The sequence below is a fragment of the Epinephelus fuscoguttatus genome, linkage group LG14 (assembly GCF_011397635.1).
Source record: "Epinephelus fuscoguttatus linkage group LG14, E.fuscoguttatus.final_Chr_v1".
Taxonomy (NCBI): Eukaryota; Metazoa; Chordata; class Actinopteri; order Perciformes; family Serranidae; genus Epinephelus; species Epinephelus fuscoguttatus.
In genome coordinates this window covers 38,579,553-38,598,519 of record NC_064765.1, presented here as the reverse complement: position 1 = coordinate 38,598,519, position 18,967 = coordinate 38,579,553, and positions in this window count along the sequence as shown.

The following is an 18,967-nucleotide window of genomic DNA, read 5'->3' as shown; positions in this document are numbered from 1 at the left end:
TGGTGTATGATGGTAATAGTGTGTACCGTTAGTTGGTTTAGTTGAAATAAATCCTTAATTTACAGAGTTAGATGTAAACATATGCCGTTTTTTCCTGTGCTGTCTCTCTCTGCTGTTGCTAACCAGCTGCTTACTGTCCGTTAATGTTATCCCCACCCCCACCAGCTGCCTGTTCCACCCGTAGAGATCATAGACTGACCTCTGGTGACACATACTGCGCACTACAATGAGTTTAATAGAAAGAGGAGTGGCTTCATTTTTTTTATGGTGTTGAAGACATACCTTGGTATACCATAATACCAGATTACCGCCTAAACCCAATCTGTTGATATTATTTATTGAGAGTTTAATTGATAAAAACTCAACATGTTGTTATCCCAGGTCATCAAATACTGATGCTTTCCCACATGATTATAATGCTGACACACCCTTTTGCATATGCATGTAACAGACAGCTGTCTCCGTGGTGAAACCTGTTGTAATAAGTGGTTAAAGTTGTCAAATGGTTATGGTAGAGGCTACTTTGTTTTAGGAAACTACTCAGTTTTAGGAAAAAAATGTTATCAATTTAAAAAAGTATTTAACGTGACATAAATACATCATATGAATGACATAAGCACATGACGGGTGGTTGATCCGAGTGGTCATTTGATCCAGTGTCAAATATTGCCATTGATGAATTAACACTGCCAGTTGAAAGCCCATTTCATAGAGACACCAATGGATGCAGTAGGTGTCAGTATCACATGCCAAGAAGTGTGACAAAGCATTGGTATTTTAACAGGCTGTGTGCGTCAATTAGACGAACAAACATTTGCAAACGATCTCAGGACTTTTTATTTTTATTCAAAAGTTGCTAAATCCTGATTTTTGCAAGAACATGTGACACTACCTTTTTCCAACTGAATCCCACCAGTTCACGACAAGCAAGATCAAAAACACAAATAAGGCTAGGTGCAAGCTCAATCAGAAAGATTTTCTTTATGCTACTGTTGCACCCTTAAGACGGCAGGACTCGACCTTCTGCTTGGCAACTTTATTTCCCCCGGTGCTGCGAATACGTTTTTTGGGTTTACTCAGAGCAGAGGGAACTAAGGCAGGATAATAAACAAACGATTTGACTAAAGGGCAAATAAAAATAAAATTAAAGCATGTTCTGCTGGAGATGCCATATGCATGACATTTTCATTAAATTTATGGTGTCGAATATTTCTAGGGCGCAACACCCTCCCCCACTAAAAAAAATGTTGCCTAACATTTTCTATGACAATAGTTATTAAAAACATACATCCACAATGAAACACTTGGTAGGAGGTGAATGAACAGGTGAGTATTTCAACACATATTACACATTACAGGATTAGCCTGTGCTATCTCTTCTCAGTGTCTGTTTCTTCCTCTTTTTCATAACCTCTCATGGCAGTAATACAGGACTAAATGCCCATAGTATAGAAGCCCGTAGAAGCATTGGTGGGCCCCACAGTCTTCAAAAAGGGACACAAGGAACTACCACATTGTCATGAACTGGCTCAGTGTTCAGACACACAAGGGAGACCACACAAGTAATTCTGGTTAAAAAAATAAACTTATTTAACCAAGATTAAACATTACTAAAAAATAAGGTGGAAAGTGTAAATCAGTATTATCAGTAATGCAGGAAGTGCTTGGGTGGAATGAATGTGTGGTGTAGGTGAATGTGAGGGAAAGCAAACTAACCTAACAAAACAACCCACAGACCCTGTTAGCCAGGAGCAGACTGGAACTGATAGATCCAGTCCTCTATATAGACACAGTGGCTAAATCAGAAAACTGGATTCAGGTGTGGCTCATCCTCCAGCCACACCTCTGCATGCTGGCCCACCTCCTGCAGAGAAGCAGAGAAAAGAGGTTCGTTCGAGATGAGCCAGTCCTGCGCAGATTCGATCACCGGCAATCGGCGCACAATGCATGCCGGTTAGTTTTGTGTCCGACTTCATCCCGACTTGCTCTGACGTATTACAAAAGTGGACGGCGATAAAGCCGCGAGAGCGAGGCGGCCGCAGTTTTTAGAGCCAGGCGCTGCAGCTGCTCTCCACCGACTGCACCGCCTGGCTCTCGCCTGATCTAACAGCTGATTGGTTCAGATGTCGACTCAACAATATGACGTTTAAGATAAACTACTCATTTTTGTTGAATTTTAGAGATTAAGATTGTATTTGTCTGACCTGAAGGTTTATTCTGTGAACAGAAAACATGTTGTGTGACTGATGGTGAAAACAAACTGATATATGAGTCTGATCACTTTTTTAATGAATTGGCATCATTCCAGACAGGATGTTAGTGTGTCTGTGACTTCCTGTACGGACTGAAGGCTGCTGGAAACTGTCGGGAAACTGTTCGACTTCACCGCAGCTTTTTGTCACCGCCCCCCGCTGTGGCCGCCTGGTCTTGTCTACTTTGCAGGCGAGGTGCAGTTCATCTCGAACAAGCCTAATGACACCACAGGAACAACCACCAAAGAGAGAGGGTTTGTCACATCCAACATTGTTTCCACATCTCTCTATGCCATGCATTTTATCTATAAGTGCACACACTACTGCCTTAACTTAAATCAAGTGCTAAGCAATCCATCTCTGTGCTTATTCCTATTCAAATAGGAATCTTAAAATCTGTTTGTTTACCAGCAGTAACATGCTTTTCATACTAGTAGAAGTACTTTAACATCACCATGAACAGGTGATTTTTATTAAACAATATCCAAAGTATTAACCAGCCAGTCAAATTAATGTATTGTGTTGTACATTTGTGTCTTTCTACTCATTAGTATGGAAAGCATACATGAATGATGATCTGGTAGAGGGGTCAGGCTGGTCCTTGAGGGCCGTTCTATGTTGACAGTGAAGGTCTTCAGCAGCTTTAAAAGGAAATTTCGGTTTATTTCAACCCGTCTCCTATCGTCCTAAATTTGGTTCAAGTGACTAGTGACATACAGATAATAGTTAGCATGTTAGCCGTTAGCCTAGATACAGCCGTAGCGTCAGACCTGTTAAAATGTAAGTGAATGGGCATACCTTCAAGTGCAAAGTTAGTCCACTAAACAAGCTTTTTTTCCACAAAGACCGCCTCATATCGTTAGGATAAATGTCAGAGAACATATAGAAAACGACATGCAAACGTGTTGTCTTACCTTACCAGTGTGCTGCCATGTTTGTTTATCCCTCTAGCTCTGCTTTCCAAAGCGCAGCCGAAATATATCTCGCCAGCTCTAGATAAAGCCCAGCTGGATACTAACGTTACTCCAGGTGGAGGTGTCTCGTCCTCTGTCACATCCAGACCTTGAAAATAAGGCTGCAACCGGTCCCATTCCTTGCAACAGAGGCATTCCTCTTCTGTGGGCACTGGGGCACAGCATTCACAGGTACACCACCAATCTCCAGAGCTACGCAGCCTTGTGGCAGCCATTCCTCCTCTCTCGTCCTCTAATGTTACCTGTTGCACCTCTCTCTCTCCTCCTCCTCCACTATTCAGGCGACCGTCCGGTTCTGCCTTCCAGCTGTTGCTGCTTGTTCAGGCACGCTATGAGATCGCTGCTTGTTCTTGCGATATTTCGGTCACGCTTTGGAAAGCAGAGCTACATTGTAAACAAACATGGCAGCACACCGGTAAGGTAAGACAACACGTTTACATGTCGTTTTCTATATGTTCTCTGACATTTATCTTAATGAGATGAGGCGGTCTTTGTGGGAAAAAAAAGCTTGTTTAGTGGACTAACTTTGCACTTGAAGGGATGCCCGTTCACTTACGTTTTAACAGGTCTGACGCTACAGCTGTATCTAGGCTAATGGCTAACATGCTAACTATTATTTCTATGTCAAGGATGATAGGAGACGGGTTGAAATAAACCAAAATTTCCCTTTAAAATGGCAAATATATTCCTCTGTTCCTCCAGTTCGGCTGTTCTAGATATTTGTTATAGCCTATTCAAATATTCAATCCCAAAAACGCTGTTTCTAGACAACTTGCTAAAATATCTGAAATTAACCATCATCCTTACTTTTTCTTAACATATTTCATCTAGCTGCAGTGTCATTACTAGTTTAGCTTTACTAGACATTTGATATATTCAGTAGATGTATCTTTTTACGACTCGATTTTACAACAAGCCGCAAAAAACCTACCATCCCAAAAACGCTGTTTTTAGAGTACTATCTAAAATAACTACGATTAGCCAACATCCTTGCTTTTTTTCTTAACATATTTCATCTAGGTGCAGTGTAATAACTAGTTCGGCTTTACTAGATATTAGATATACTCAGTAGATGTATCTTTTTATGACCCTGTTTTACAGTAAGCCGCAAACAAACCTACCGTCCCAAAAACGCCATTTCTAGCGTATTAGCTAAAATATCGAAAATTAGCCGACATCTTTACTTTTTCATACCATAGTTCATCTAGGTGGAGTGTAATAACTAGTTCGGCTTTACTTGATGTTAGATATATTCAGTAGATATATCTTTTTACGACTCTATTTAGAACCCTACTTTGCAAATCAGAAGAACTACAACTATGTTGCTGATATGTATCAAGCTGCATGGCGCGGTCCCAGGGAATTGTAGTTTTTAAAAAAGACAAGTGTTTTTCCTAGATTTGGAAGTTGTAAATATTGAATTGAGAGTACACTGTGGACTTTAAGGGGATGGTAAACACACTTGTGTAATCAGATTTTAAATATCTAATTTCTAAATGGGTGAAAATTAATTTTATCCATATTTTACCCATATCTGACAGCACCCCCAGTTGTTGACTCCACTCACGTTAGTTGAGGTCAAGAGCTCTCTATAACAGTTGGTCCCATGTCTGTACCCCCTTTAGTTGCTGAGTTATAAGGCCTCAAACATGCACTGAGGTCAAGGTTCAAAGGTCAATAGCTGAAAGCAGGAGCCATGTAGAATCTTCATACTGACATATATGTTACTCTCCAGGTTGAGACCTTTCCAATGATGTATTTGGTTTAGCTCTATGACAAAGTTTAGATTTTTTTCATTTTTTGGACACAAGCCATGCCAGGTGTAGTTTCAGAGAGCACTTTGAAGGCCCAGTGTATAAACTGAGTTTTGTTTGTTTCTTTGCTTGTTTTTTTTCTTTTTTTACTGTAGATAGTTACTAACATGAGTCATCCTCAGACAATACAATACTACTAAAAAGTAAAACCAATAATAACAATAATGAAATAAGCAAAAATAATATTAAAATCATATTGAAATTTTAAAATCTATTTACAGAGTGGAATGGTAGCCTAATAGATAACTTAGATACTATTTATTATTGTTTAGACACTATTTATTATTGCTTAGATACTATTTAGCCTATTATTGTATTTACTTTTAGCATGTTCTACTTTTGAGTAATTTCCGAGAAGTTATGATAAAATAAAAAAAAGTATTACAGATTATAGAATAGGACTGACAACCTCTCCAATGTCTCACGTCAATTAATTAACACTATTTGTCGGCTTTTTATAATGCCTTTTTTTTTTTTTTTTGGCTGCTGTCTCCAGTTGAGAGTGGTGATTTGCTAAATACATTCTACAATAATAATTAGATTAACATTTGGTCTATAATATTGTTGGCTATATTACGCATTTTAATTAAAAAAAACAAAAAAAAAAACGGAAGAATAAAAGAACTAAACAACAATAATTACTTTTTTTTATTGATACTCCTCTCTGACACACACACACACACACACACACACACACACACACACACACACATTGAACACGCGATTGAATGAATGAATGAACATTGGAAGTGGTTCAGCCACAGTCCCGCCAGCTGGTGTGGTCACATTGAGATTCCATTTGTTTTTTATTACTAACAAAATGTTTTATATTGACCGTATGAATGGTTTCGTTTTCAAATAAATATTTGGAAACGAAAATATGCTTTGGTGTACTTTTACAGAGTTTTGCAATATGTATATAGCCTACCTGTATCAGAATGTATAATTTTCAGCAGCAGTTTGTGTGACAGCTGCCACGGTCGGAGGTATAACCAGCGGGGCAGCCGCTGGTTCTGTGGCGCTGGCTTGGGGTCCACTCTCCCCTGGTGGAGTGGAGGGTGGCTGGGTTGCCAGGGGCAGACGGCTCCATGTGATGGTGTTTCCTCTCTGGTTCTTCCGTGCTCAGCCTTATTTTTATCTTATTATTTATTTATTTATTTATTAGTGGCGTTTGGATTCGGTTACGGCAGACGGACGGCAATCTGAAATGGAATGAAGCCCACAGACGGCAGACAGTAGCCACAAAACAGTAGTGTAACGCGCCCCATCCACCCACAGCACAATGCTCTTAAAGCCCTACGCTATCAAATGCTTGCAAAATACTGTAATGAATCAGCCCAGAAGGGGCGTTGTCAAAGGCCAACAAACACTACAACTCAGGATGTAAATAAAGACAAAACTTTATTTAAAGATACTATTTAAAATGTACTAAATAGGGCAGCGAGACACTGAACTAACTGATTCACCTATGGTCAGACTTCTACCGTAACCGGCAAAACACACACAGATAATCAGTGCAACATACACACATGTTTAAGAGTGAATACACGCAGCCAATTCTAGGACTCCGCACAGCAAACAGAAAACTGCACGCAACAGATGAACACACACGCCAAAGTGTAAACGGGGCTGTATCGCCCAAAACCCCTACAGTGTGGCCAGTGTCAAATGTCCCCCCACCCACAGGTTAACAGTGTCGTCAGTGTAACTCACTCGGCAATCTAAAATGAGCTCATATGTGGACTACAATAAAGCAAAACATATAAGTCAAATATGTATAAACAGAGAATGAAAGTGATAAAACTTATCTCGCCCAGCTGGTGAGACCCTCCCCCGGGGTCTGAGCGTTAACACAGTCCGACTCCCAGGGGTAAGTAGCGTTGGCCGGCGGTGCAGGTAGCGGGAGGCGGCGTGCCGAGCACTGTAACACAGGACTGGCGAGAGGAGGTAAGCGTACACGCTCCTAAACCCAAGGCCCTAGCTAACTACAGGAGGCGACTAGCCCCCCCTCCTGACTCTGGTACAGCTCCCCTATTCAGCTGTCTTCATCGCCGGCAGCAAAGCTGCGAGCGACGCCTCCCCCCAACGAGCGTGCAAGCTCACAGAGCAGAACAACTCTCACCAGCGACAAAGAAAGTCTGCTTGCCACTCTCCTTTTGACTCGGCATCTCAGTTCAGTCACACAGCTGCTGGCACTCAGCTCATCAAGTGTGTGAAGGCGTGCAGCACCTGCAGGTCTCCTCCCTCCACAGGTTTACTACAATACGTTTATTTATTTTATGGCCTTGACATTAACCTGTCATATTGACAAGGACACTTCCGCGTTTTTGTGTGTATACAGCAATGTTAAAGATATCATTGAGGAAAACGAGGTTGATGTGACGTAATTGAATCAGGGAATCCGTGTGTCCACCACAGGAGAGGATCCTAATTGACTTTACATTGGCATTGTTTTCGTGGTGGCAGCACGTAATTTCAACCCATTACGTGCCGCCAACACGGAATGCGGTGTTAAGAGGTCGTGGTCATTTCACGTATTTCTGTGAGATCAGGTTGCTTCTGCAATGGTTCAATCGCACCTATTTTTCCAGATTCAGTAATTTTGTTTTAAATTTGTGCTAATTTTGGAAGCAAACTTGGGTTATGAGAGCAGGCTTTTGTCACTGATGAGTGCAGCTGCTTGGATCAGTGTTTGCCTCAGGCTATGTCAGACAATATATTGTACAAACTACAACCCCAATTCCAAAAAGCTGGGACACTGTGGAAAATGTATGCAAAAGCAGAATGCAATGATTTGCAAATCCTTTTCAACCTACATTCAATTGAATACAGTACAAAGACACAAAGTTGGGATCGTGGCATGCTTACGTCTGTGTTACATCCCCTTTTCTTTGAACAACAATCAAGCGTTTGGAATTGGAGGACACTGATTGATGATTTTTGAAAGTGAGTTTTTTTCCCATTCTTGCCTGATGTATGACTTTAAATGCTCAACTGCCTGGGGTCCCTGTTGTCGTACTAAAGTAAGATTCAAGCATACCTTGACCTCTAAACACCCTGATCACTATGATCTCCACTTGTTACTGAAGATCACACTTTCTATAATAAATGAACAAACTTACAAAGAGACAGCTTGAGGATTTTCTGATTTTAGGCCATGCAACCCAGACTAAGTAAAGCCAAAGCTGTCTGAGTATAGCGCTGTACCCTAAACATTTCAATGAGTCAAACCTACATCATACGTTGTAAATAGGCCCAGACTGATTTCTTCTTTAAGTGTTTGCTTATATAGATGGATACATGCTGTTTTCATAGTTATGCAAACTTAAATAAATCAGAGTGCTGTCTCAGTGTTGCATAATGAAGCTTCTATAACCACAGTGTCACAGAGATAATATTACAAGTAAATAAAACCACCATAAAACTTTATTTTAGCCTATAAATCTATTTTGACTTCATCAATGTTGAATTGTTTAGTAGGTAATTTCAGCATGTTCTCATCCTAGCTTGTCAAATACCGCTGCTTTGACAGTGGGTCTAAACGTCCAGATATGACATGATAAGTACCCTCCTGCGTCAGTATTGAACGTTCTAAAATGACGTGTCCATTTACAGTTGTTACCTGCATTGTGTCTTTTTTATGGTGACTGTACTTTGTGTTTAAATGTTTTATTGCGTGCAGTCCTCTCTTTCATGCATGTCACACATCATCTTCAAAATAGGAATCTCGTTGGGCTCCGCCTCCGGATCATGCACCTACGGCTGTGCCTTAAGTTTCCCCCATCCTTAACTGATCCCTTGCCTTTCTTCAGCCGCCTATCATCAGCTCATTCATAAAAGGTGCTTTGTAGTAAGGCTGTGATTTGATGTAAATAGTCCACCCCTGTGCCTCTTTGTTGAATGTTAACTTGTTCTGTGAGTAATTCCATTGTTTGTTGGAATTGTGTAATGACGTTAACTTGTACAAAGCACTAGAAAGGCCAAGTGATGACCAGGATTTGGGCTTGAGGCTTAGTGAGTATGGTTGTTTTTCACCGTAAAACACAATGCACCACACGCAGGTATTTGTTTTAATGTGTAGATATGCTAGAGTATATGGGTGGCTCCTATTGTGTGTTTTCAGTTTGTAAAGGTAAGATTAGAGTAGACAGGTAGGTTTTTGTTTAACCCCTTTCATTTCCAGGTAGTCAGCAGGGATTTTATTTTAAAAGGGTGGGAAGTGTGTTTTGTTTTCTTTGCTTTATGCTTTGGCACCACTCGCTGCCCATCCCTTGGTTTCCACTTCACTGGATCCTCCTTTGTAAAGTTTTTTGGATATTTTCAATAAATTGCAATGTTTGCCAGATCACATTGGTAAAATATCTTTTCAAAATATGCTTCCATTTTCACAGGAAATGTACAGCAGCTGCTCATTACATGCATAGTCTTTTTCAACATAAACATACGGCATAGGTAAAACACCTCATTTTTACATTTATTTCCTTAAAGGGGCAAAAAGCGAAATCGTTTCACCGTCAGGTTCGCTGTTGTGCACTGCCTGTAGACCAAAACAAAGTGTGCAATGAGCCACACCTCCCTCTACCTCCGCAAGCCCGCCAGGCTCACGGAGAAGAGCAGGGACATTAGCGTTAGCTCCTGGAGTTAGCACTAGAGATACTACGGCTACTGGAATAACTTACAGCTATGGAGCGCTTCTACCAGCTCTTCTAGTCACTGAGCCTCGCCTCCATCTCAGCAGATACATTACATTCATTACAGGGACCATCATCATTGACGTATAGGCAGGGAAATAGCTAAACACAGCCGTCAGGCTGCCTGCCGGGCTACATTTTACAATGCTAATTGCAAACGTTAGCTGGGCTGTCGGGCTACTCACCTAACACAACCGTAACGCCTGACCCATTGCTCGGACAGAGCTGCTAATAACTCAAGCTCCGGACATTAGCCCATGCTACGATTGTAACATTAAACTTAACTGAATCGACATAGCGACATGTGCCTAATGTTACTGTAACACTAATTAAAACAGACATTTGACTTTATGTTGTACCTGTCCAGGAGAAGACGAGCTCTGAGTCAAATTGTAGCCCGTTTAGCTCTCGCAGTGCTCTCCACCTTGAAAATGCAAGGCCAGTGTTAATCCGGGTTCTGTCCCTTTCTTTATCCGACAACTTCTTCACCAACAACCGTTGTTTCTTAAGAGGTAATGTCGGATCCTGGTCGTCTTCAGGTGGACGTTTTGTTCCGCTCTCCGCCATTTCGCTTCGAAAATACACGCTGCCATTGCTCACTGGCTGTAGCCTTTTATAGGGAGGGATGGCCAAGGGCTCCGAGAGGAGGGAGGAGGCAGCGATTCACATGAACGTACATGAATGCGCAGCCGGACCGGCTTGTAAACAATGGGCTGGAGATCAACACAGAGAGAGGGTGTGTGAGGTCATGCTATACTCCAGATGAAATTACACCTCCAGTTCTTCACATAGCAATTTTTTAATTCCTTCAATCTAGAAATGATGAATTTCGCTTATTGCTCTTTTAAGTTTTGGCAACAAAAACACATGGTTGGGTTTAGTAACAAACATTAAGCTTGGCTCAAAATTAATACAGTTGTCATATAACATTGCATGATATGTAACTACCGTGGCATACTTCACATACTAACACACAACTTTCTTTTTTATTAAAATAACTTCACTGACTTTTGGTTTCACATGGAAAATGAACAGCAGGCACCCAGGTGAAAATCTGCAGTTTGTTTGACCCACCCATCTCCCCTTTTGCTGCCCTATAGGGACTTTCAAACACGTTCTCAACCAAAGTTGTCACATATCGCCGCTTTGTCAGTGGACTTTAAAGTCTACATGTTATGTACTAGGTATACTCCTGGGTCTGCTGTTTAAGTTCTGCAACGCTGCAACCAATGCCAGGATGTCAACAAAAGCATATTGTTAGGTTTGGCAACGTAAGCATGTGATTAGGTTCAGAAAAAGTATTCATACAGGAAGTGAACACCAGGCTTCCAGGGGAAAGTAATAATAAACTTTAATAATAATAAACTTTATTTATGTAGCACCTTTCATTCAAGAAATACAGCACAAAGTACTTTGCAGTAAGGGCAGTATAAGCACTGAGGGCTTCACATGGAAACAGACAATGGACATAAAACAGACAAGGCAATTCAGTATAAAAAGACATTTAAAACAGTTTAAAACATGGATTTACTGATTCATCAAATCATAGAGTTGTAAAACAATAAATCATAAAATCAAGTAAGATTTTAAAAGAGTTGCAGCAGCATGAAGTGTAATTAGAATGTAAAAGAGTAAAAAGAAAGAGTTTCAGACCTGTATCTGGAGAGTCAGAGCTAGTTAAAGGCTAAAATGAACAGATTGGTTTTTAGCTTTCTTTTAAAAATATTTAGCAAGCTAGTTTCCCTACCATCTATAGGTAGTGTGATCCATAGCTTTGGGGCGTAACTGACAAAGGCTGCAATCCGGATCTTCTTCTGGCTGTTGCTGGGAACCTCCAGTAAACCAGCAGCAGATGATCGCAGTATTCTTGGAGGTTAATAGTTAACAAAGGAGTTAGCAATGTAGCTCAGTCCTAGCCCATGTAGGGCTTTGTATACAAGGAGGACCTTAAAATCAATTCTAAATGTAACTGGAAGCCAGTGCAGGGTGGGTAAGACTGGCCTGATGTGGTCTCTCCTCTTGGTTTTTAATAAGCTGAAGTCTCTCAGTGGTGTTTTTTGGGAGGCCTGTAAAAAGTGCATTATAATAGTTGAGGCTGCTTTAAATAAAGACATGAATCAATATCTCAGAATCTTTTTCATTTAGAAATGGTCATACTTTGGCTATGTTTCTGAGGTGGAGAAATGATGTTTTTGTCACTTTGTTAATGTGGGACTTGAAGCTTAGATCTGAATCAAGGAGCACACCAAGACTTGTAACCTTGGATTTAATCCACAGCGTTAAAATCCCCATATTATTAAGCAGCACTTCTCTTTTTGTTTTAGGGCAGACAAGCAAGATTTCAGTTTTGTCTTCATTTAACTTAAAGAAATGATTGCTAATCCATTTTGTTATAGCCAAAAGACAGGTCGTAAGGGAGTTTATGGCTGCAGCATCGTTTGGTTCAGCAAAGATGTACAGTTGCATGTCATCCATGTATTTACGGAAACAGACATTGTGTTCTCTAACCAAGTTACCAAGCGGCAGCAGGTACAATTGTCAGTCATAACAAATGCTGTGCTTAGGTCTACGAGTTGATCAGAATTTAGTCTGAAGTCAGTGATTATTTTAGTAAGAGCAGTTTCAGTGCTGTGGTGTGTTCTAAAGCCTGATTGAAATTCCTCCAGGATACTGTTCTCTTTAAGAAAGGAATTTATTTGCACTGAAACAATTTTTTCAAGTATCTTATTAATAAATTAAAGGTTGGCTATCGGCCTATAGCTGGTCAGTGCATTTCCATTTGAGATTCTTTAGTATGGGTTTTACAACAGCTGTTTTGAAGGCATGGGAAGATGCCTGTTTGAAGAGAAAAAGTATGGGGTTTGTTGGACCCATCCACCAGCCCTCCCACCCTATGGGGACTTTCCAGCTTCTTATATTACGTTGTTACTGGCAGCATTTTGAAATGATGCCATCCAGCAGCATATGCTACCGCTACAACAGGTGCCACCCGGCCGCATAATTGACTGACGCTGCCCCTATGCGTATCATACTGCCGCGAACGATGGCTTTTGGTGTTATTTGTCTGACACCAAAATCACTGACAAACCATCAGTATTTGACAATTTAGGAATGAGAACAGGTTGGACTTTCTCACTCCTTAGACCGTGTAGTTGCCAGCAGCTTTACAACCTGCAAAAGCGTTAATTCAAAGCGACTAACTGCATTCAATCATATGGTCAAAATCCCAAAAAGAATAATACATCAACTTGGTCAAACAACCTGATCTACTTCAAGTGACACATTTAGAGACAAAATGAGAGTGAGAAAGAGGATCTATCTATCTATCTATCTATCTATCTATCTTTATTTTATAGGCCACGGTGCAGACTGAACAGATGAGTTTTCATCTTGCAATGGAAGATGTGCAGATTTACTGGTTCCCAATGTCAATAGGGAGTATTCTATCATTGTGCCACAATCACAGCAAACAATAGAGCAAAAAATAGAGTTCAGGGCAGACAAAATGTCTAAATAGTCTTCAGTTATTCATACATATACTACTGGATAAAGTCAACTCTCTACTTGACCACCTGTGAACACCAGGCAATGGATTTGTAAAAGATCGCCTCACAATCTGTCAACTCCACCCACCTTCCCATTCAGTATGCTCCACTCTTTAACACCCATCAATACACTCAAACCTTGAGTATCTTTATTTGTCACAGCCTGTGACGAGTGCCATACCGAACACCATGTTCTTGAGGTGGACAACCAACCACCCCGCTGCTTTGATATCTTACTTTGTTAAAGTGTACTGACAGCAAATAGATTTGGTCGATCCATATTTCATTTCCTGTGTGCTCTCCAGGGAGCCTTCCCCTGTCCTTGTCAAGCAGCCAGAATCCTCAGTACCAGGGAAACCTCTGCCAGCCTCCAAAGGCCTTGCAAACACATCCTCCTTCCACTTGACAGCATCATTGCCAACAGCCAAAAAGAATCCACCATAGCTTGATTGAAAACATCAATCATTTTTGTTGCCTTGAGTTGGGTGCTGCAGAGAAACAGTGCTATCAGTATAATCAAAAATCTTAAATCATGTTAATGGTTGGTGGTTGGCAACTTGACGAGTTTCAGAAGTTTTTTGGAGTTTGAAGGTAACTTCAGTAGCATTACGTCTGGATTATAAATCGACTGCAATACGTATGGTTACATACATTATTACTTAAAGGTTCAATGTGTAGAATTTAGAGGGACATGAAATGAAACTTTACCATAGTAAATATAATTTCTTTAGTATATACTAACCTGCAAAAAAGAATATTTGTGTGTTCATTACCTAAAATCAGCTGTTTATATATATTTTTTTAATTTAATTTATTCATTTAAAAAGGGACAATGCACATTAATGAACATTTACACGTAAATATGACAGATTACAGCCAAAGGCTAATTTCCATCTGTAGTCCCCCGGCAGGTTGATGTTAACATGTACACAATTAAGTAAGAAAAACAAAGGACAATACCACAATACAGCCACAGAATATAAGACACCAAAATCAGCATAGAAGAGTAGTAGCAGGAGAGTAGCAACCAGGGAGCAAACAAGAATTTCTACATGATCACAGGTTTGGCTTCCTATTAACCACAGCTTCAACTGTTTCTTGAATGTGATAAAAATTGAGCACTCCCTTACCGAGGGTGGGGTGCTATTCCAAAAGCCACACCCTTTGAAAGACAGGGTATTCTAAGCAAAAGATGTCCACCTGAAGCTGAGTTCACAATCCCCTCTATCCGTGGCTCTAGTCACTCGTAAGGTAAAGCCACGGATAGACCTCAGTTTAATAAAATCGTTCGGTGGCAGAGGGGCCAAGCCATGTAAAATTTTATAGATAAGACAGGCAGATTTGAAATTTGCAAAGAATGCTGCAGTGGTGATAAGAAAGGGGCATGTTAGACTTTCAGTGCCTTTCTAAAACAGGATTCAATAGATCTAAGAGTTGAGTCACATGTGTAGGACCAGCTGGTGGTACAGTAATCAGTATGCGATAGAATCATGGAATGTAAAAATGTTAGGGCCACGCTGTCACACAAAGATGATCTGATCTGTTTAAAATTGCGAAGATTAAAAATTGACAGATTTTATGGTTATTGGTTCTTAAAGGATAATGTTGAATCCAACATGACACCAAGATATTTAAATTCACTCACATTCAGGAGCTCCTCACCCCTCAAATAAATTTTAGAGGGAGACAGGCGGGATGTAGGTTTAACGAAGGTCATGCAAACCATTTCTTTAGCATTTAGTGAGAGGCATGAGCTAATCAGCCACTCTTGAATGTGGGTTAAGGCAGTGGTTAATTTTTGAGCTGCATCTTGGGGGTTTTCAGCATAAGTAAAGATCACTGTATCATCAGCATACATAAGGGTTTCGACGTTTGGGCAAACATTTGGCAGTTCATTAACATACAAAGAAAACAATAGAGGCCCTAGTATGGACCCCTGAGGGACCCGTACTGGGCAATGCAGGTAGGGTGATTTGTGCTCACCAACTCTTACAAAGTTTTTTCTATTGGATAAATAAGATTTCATCCATGTAATAACATTATCAGAGAAATTAAAACCAGAAAGTCTAGAGAGGAGAATATTATGATCGACAGTGTCAAATGCCATTTGAAGTCAATAAATACAGCACCAACACATGAATATCTATGGTAATATTTAACCTTTTCGACAAAAACACAGGCGGCTGTTTCAGTCCAGTGGCGAGAATGGAAACTCCACTGCATAGGATGGAGAGGTGGGCCACTGCACTTTTAGAGATGACTGGGAGGATGCTAATAGGCCTGTAGTTAGTCATTTGTTTACAGGCAATTGTGTTTGACACCACCACTCTTCCCTTGAAGCCTGTCTCTTTGAAACACATTATAGCCAGGTAACAATATTGCAGCCTCTGGAGATGCAAGAATTGAGCCATGTTTCAGATAGTCCCAAAACAATCAATATTAGAATTGACAAGAAGATGTTCCAGCTGTTCCCTTTTTGGGACCATACTACGTACATTCAGATGCCCTCCTAAAATGTGGGTCCAAGATTATTTTAGCTTGATTTAAAGTACGGAAAAGTTTCATGAACTTACACTTACACTCATAGCAGGGCTCCTAAGTTTAATTATAACATTACTTGGGTTTTTCTGTGAAGACTTACAGGTCCGCTGTGTATTGTTACCGTTGTCGCACTGTTGGGCCGGTGGCAGCTGTGGCAGAGTTGCTGTCAGGGGACAGGCTGATGTAACTCGGTGGATGTTAATCGGTCCGCTCCACACCGCAGGGAGTGCCACCGCTGCCGTTGTGTTGTCCATATGCAGCACATTGGTTGAGGCATTCAGCTGCTGGGCCAGCGGTTGTGAGTTTACCGGAAGAGCTGTCGCTGTTGTTGGTGAACTGTCGCTCTGAGCCGAGGGGAGTTGGTGCAGGTGTAGCTCTGCTTGAGAGGTCGCTGCCACCACTGCTGTCAAGCTAACGCACTGGAAATACCCAACAGGGAAGGTGAGCAGCCACCGGGTCCTCGGCCAGAGGATGGACCCCACTGGAGAGGCCACTGCAGTCACTGCCACTGCCAAGCTGCTGCCAGGGACCAACAGGCTAGTGCAATGGGGCCAGGCTAGCTGTTGCGTGGGCCAGACCGGCTGCCAAGTGGGCCAGGGTAGCTGCTGAGGTGGGTAAAGCATCTGTTGTGGGATCCAATTTAGCTGTTGACTTAGCATGGCTAGCTGAGGCGATGTAGCAGGCTGACGTCTAATCAGGCTAACACTGGCCATATCCATCGGTAAGGGACCAGGATTTATTTCTACATCGCCAGCCAAGAGAAGAATGGCTGCACATTGTGCGAGCTCTGTGAGGCGACCAAGTGTTTGTGTGTGCTGTGGTTTCCCTGAAGGCGTTTTTATTCAGTTGGTGTTCATGAGTCTTGTATGAAGGAGGTGTAGGCTACCTCTAGCTTGAATCCATACCTGGTCGCTGTTTTTAGAAAGAACATGTGGACGTATTGGACAAGAAAGAAGTACAGAATTACTAGAAAAAAAAAAATAACGAGATTTGCGCGCTTTTTAGCGGCGTATGGAGGACCTGCCTGCCTGCGTGTCTGCTCGGTGTCCGCCATGACCTGTCTCTGTCTCACGTAGGAATCGGGTCCTTATCCACAGAGTCCACCATGTTGCACCACCATGCTTCTACAGTACCAAGCACTGGCTCTAGAAAGGGTCTTTTGCGTTTTCATGTTTTTACATCAGCCACCACAGTTAGCAGCCCTTCCACGGCAAGAGTCTTGGAAAAACACTTTTTTTTTTTTGAAAACTTGAAACTGCTCCATCAGCCTTTTCACCAGTTTAAATCACCTGGCCCATTTGTTTGGGCGAGGTAGAGACCTCTGTAGATACTTTGGTTCCCAGCAAGAACCTCCCGAATATCTGGATCTTAAGTCGTAAGGTATAAGCACACATTAGCAGGAACTGAGATAGTGGTTCATCTCGAACATACCAAACCATATCGGAGAAACACTGATTTGTAACAGGAAACTGTTTATTAATGTTTTTACCAGTTTTAATCACTTCTCCCCTTGTTCTGGAGAGGAAGAGGCTTTTGTGAGTCGGCTCCTGGTAAAAACCTCCTGAACAATGAACACTGAAGGAATCCTAACAATGAAAAGTTTCAGCTGGTTGGTCCTTATTGTTCGTTTAATGGAATTTATGAATTAGTATGGTCCAGTTGTACTAGAGTTAGAAAGATGATTTTGTTTTACAAACTTACTTATAATGTAGGCCATATAATTTATATCAGTTATAATAACACTGTACCCCCCAAAGTTATTACTAATATATGAACATGACAAGATTGCATAAACCAAGTCCAGTGGGGCAAGAAAAAAAAAACAGATTAGCCACATTATCTGAACTTAGTTTTTGGGTTCCTGATTTTATTAAGTAATAATCATGTTCTTACCAACAGAAGTGGTAGCCAAAACTACAAAAAGTATGTATTGTTTTTTTTTTTGCATATTATGACTTTGTGAAGTTGATATGACTAACATTAGCAAATTATTGCCAGTTTACATATCCAGCAGACACAAAGCAACTTTAGGAATTTTTCTGAATGGTGTTTCTGGTGACCTTATAATTGTCAACTGTCTATAATTGCTCTGTTTTTTGTCTTCACCAGCTCCTGATGAAAATATCTGTCTCTTTCGCTACTATGTTCACCAGCTACTCTCTTCCTGTGTCTGTCTGCAGTTTGGTGCTGGGAAGGTAGTGTACATAATTTACCATAACATTGAAAATGGCTGCCTGCTGGTGCTGGGAGAGAACCAAAACAGTAATGTTATGGATAGGAAAACCAAAATAATGTTGAAAGATGCTACAACTCTTGTGGGTGTGTTACCACGTGCACCTCTATTCATACATATTATAATCTGACCTATATTAATAACTATAGTGATAAGTGCAGCATTAACATGATAACTCTAGGTTCAACCCAGTTACCAGAAAAAAAGTTGGCAACCCATGGATATGTTACATTTGCACATTGTTATGTAGCGGATACACTGAAACTTTACGTCCAAATTATGCTGTGGTTAACGTGTGGTTAGGTTTAGGTACAAAAAGTACTTAGTTATGGTTAGATGTTTTGGCTTAGTTACCTGGTTTTGGGGGCACAGTCCCACACAACTACTTTTTGTTCCACTGTCCCAACAGGAAAGGCAGCCATGTCTTGGTGAAAAACAACTGCTTTTCAAAGCACTATCCCCACTGGAAAAACACTTGCAGGTCACTCCAAAACACCCTCTTTTGGAGCCCAAAGAGATGATGGAAACACAGCAATGATTCACTAAAACACAACCTGTTTTGTTGTTTATTGGTCTTGAACATTGACTGAGAAAATAATGGAAATAGCCACCATGATGTCACCCACTGGTTTATGGACTCATGTTCTGAAGCCTTGAGTTCGGCATGTCAGCTGTCACCATCTTGGTTATTTGGAAGAAGAAGTGACCATATTTGGGTGAGTGGCTGGAGCTGTGGAGAAACAAGGGGTGGATCTGACTGAGAAGCCGAGGACACTTTCGTTAGAGAGCTTGTCACTTCCAGCAGTCTGCACTTAATTATGCATAACTTTAAGTGTTAATGTCACATGAAAAGGTGAGTTATATAAAAAGTCACCCCCTGTACAGTTGTCATGAATGTTAAAATGAACTAAAGACAT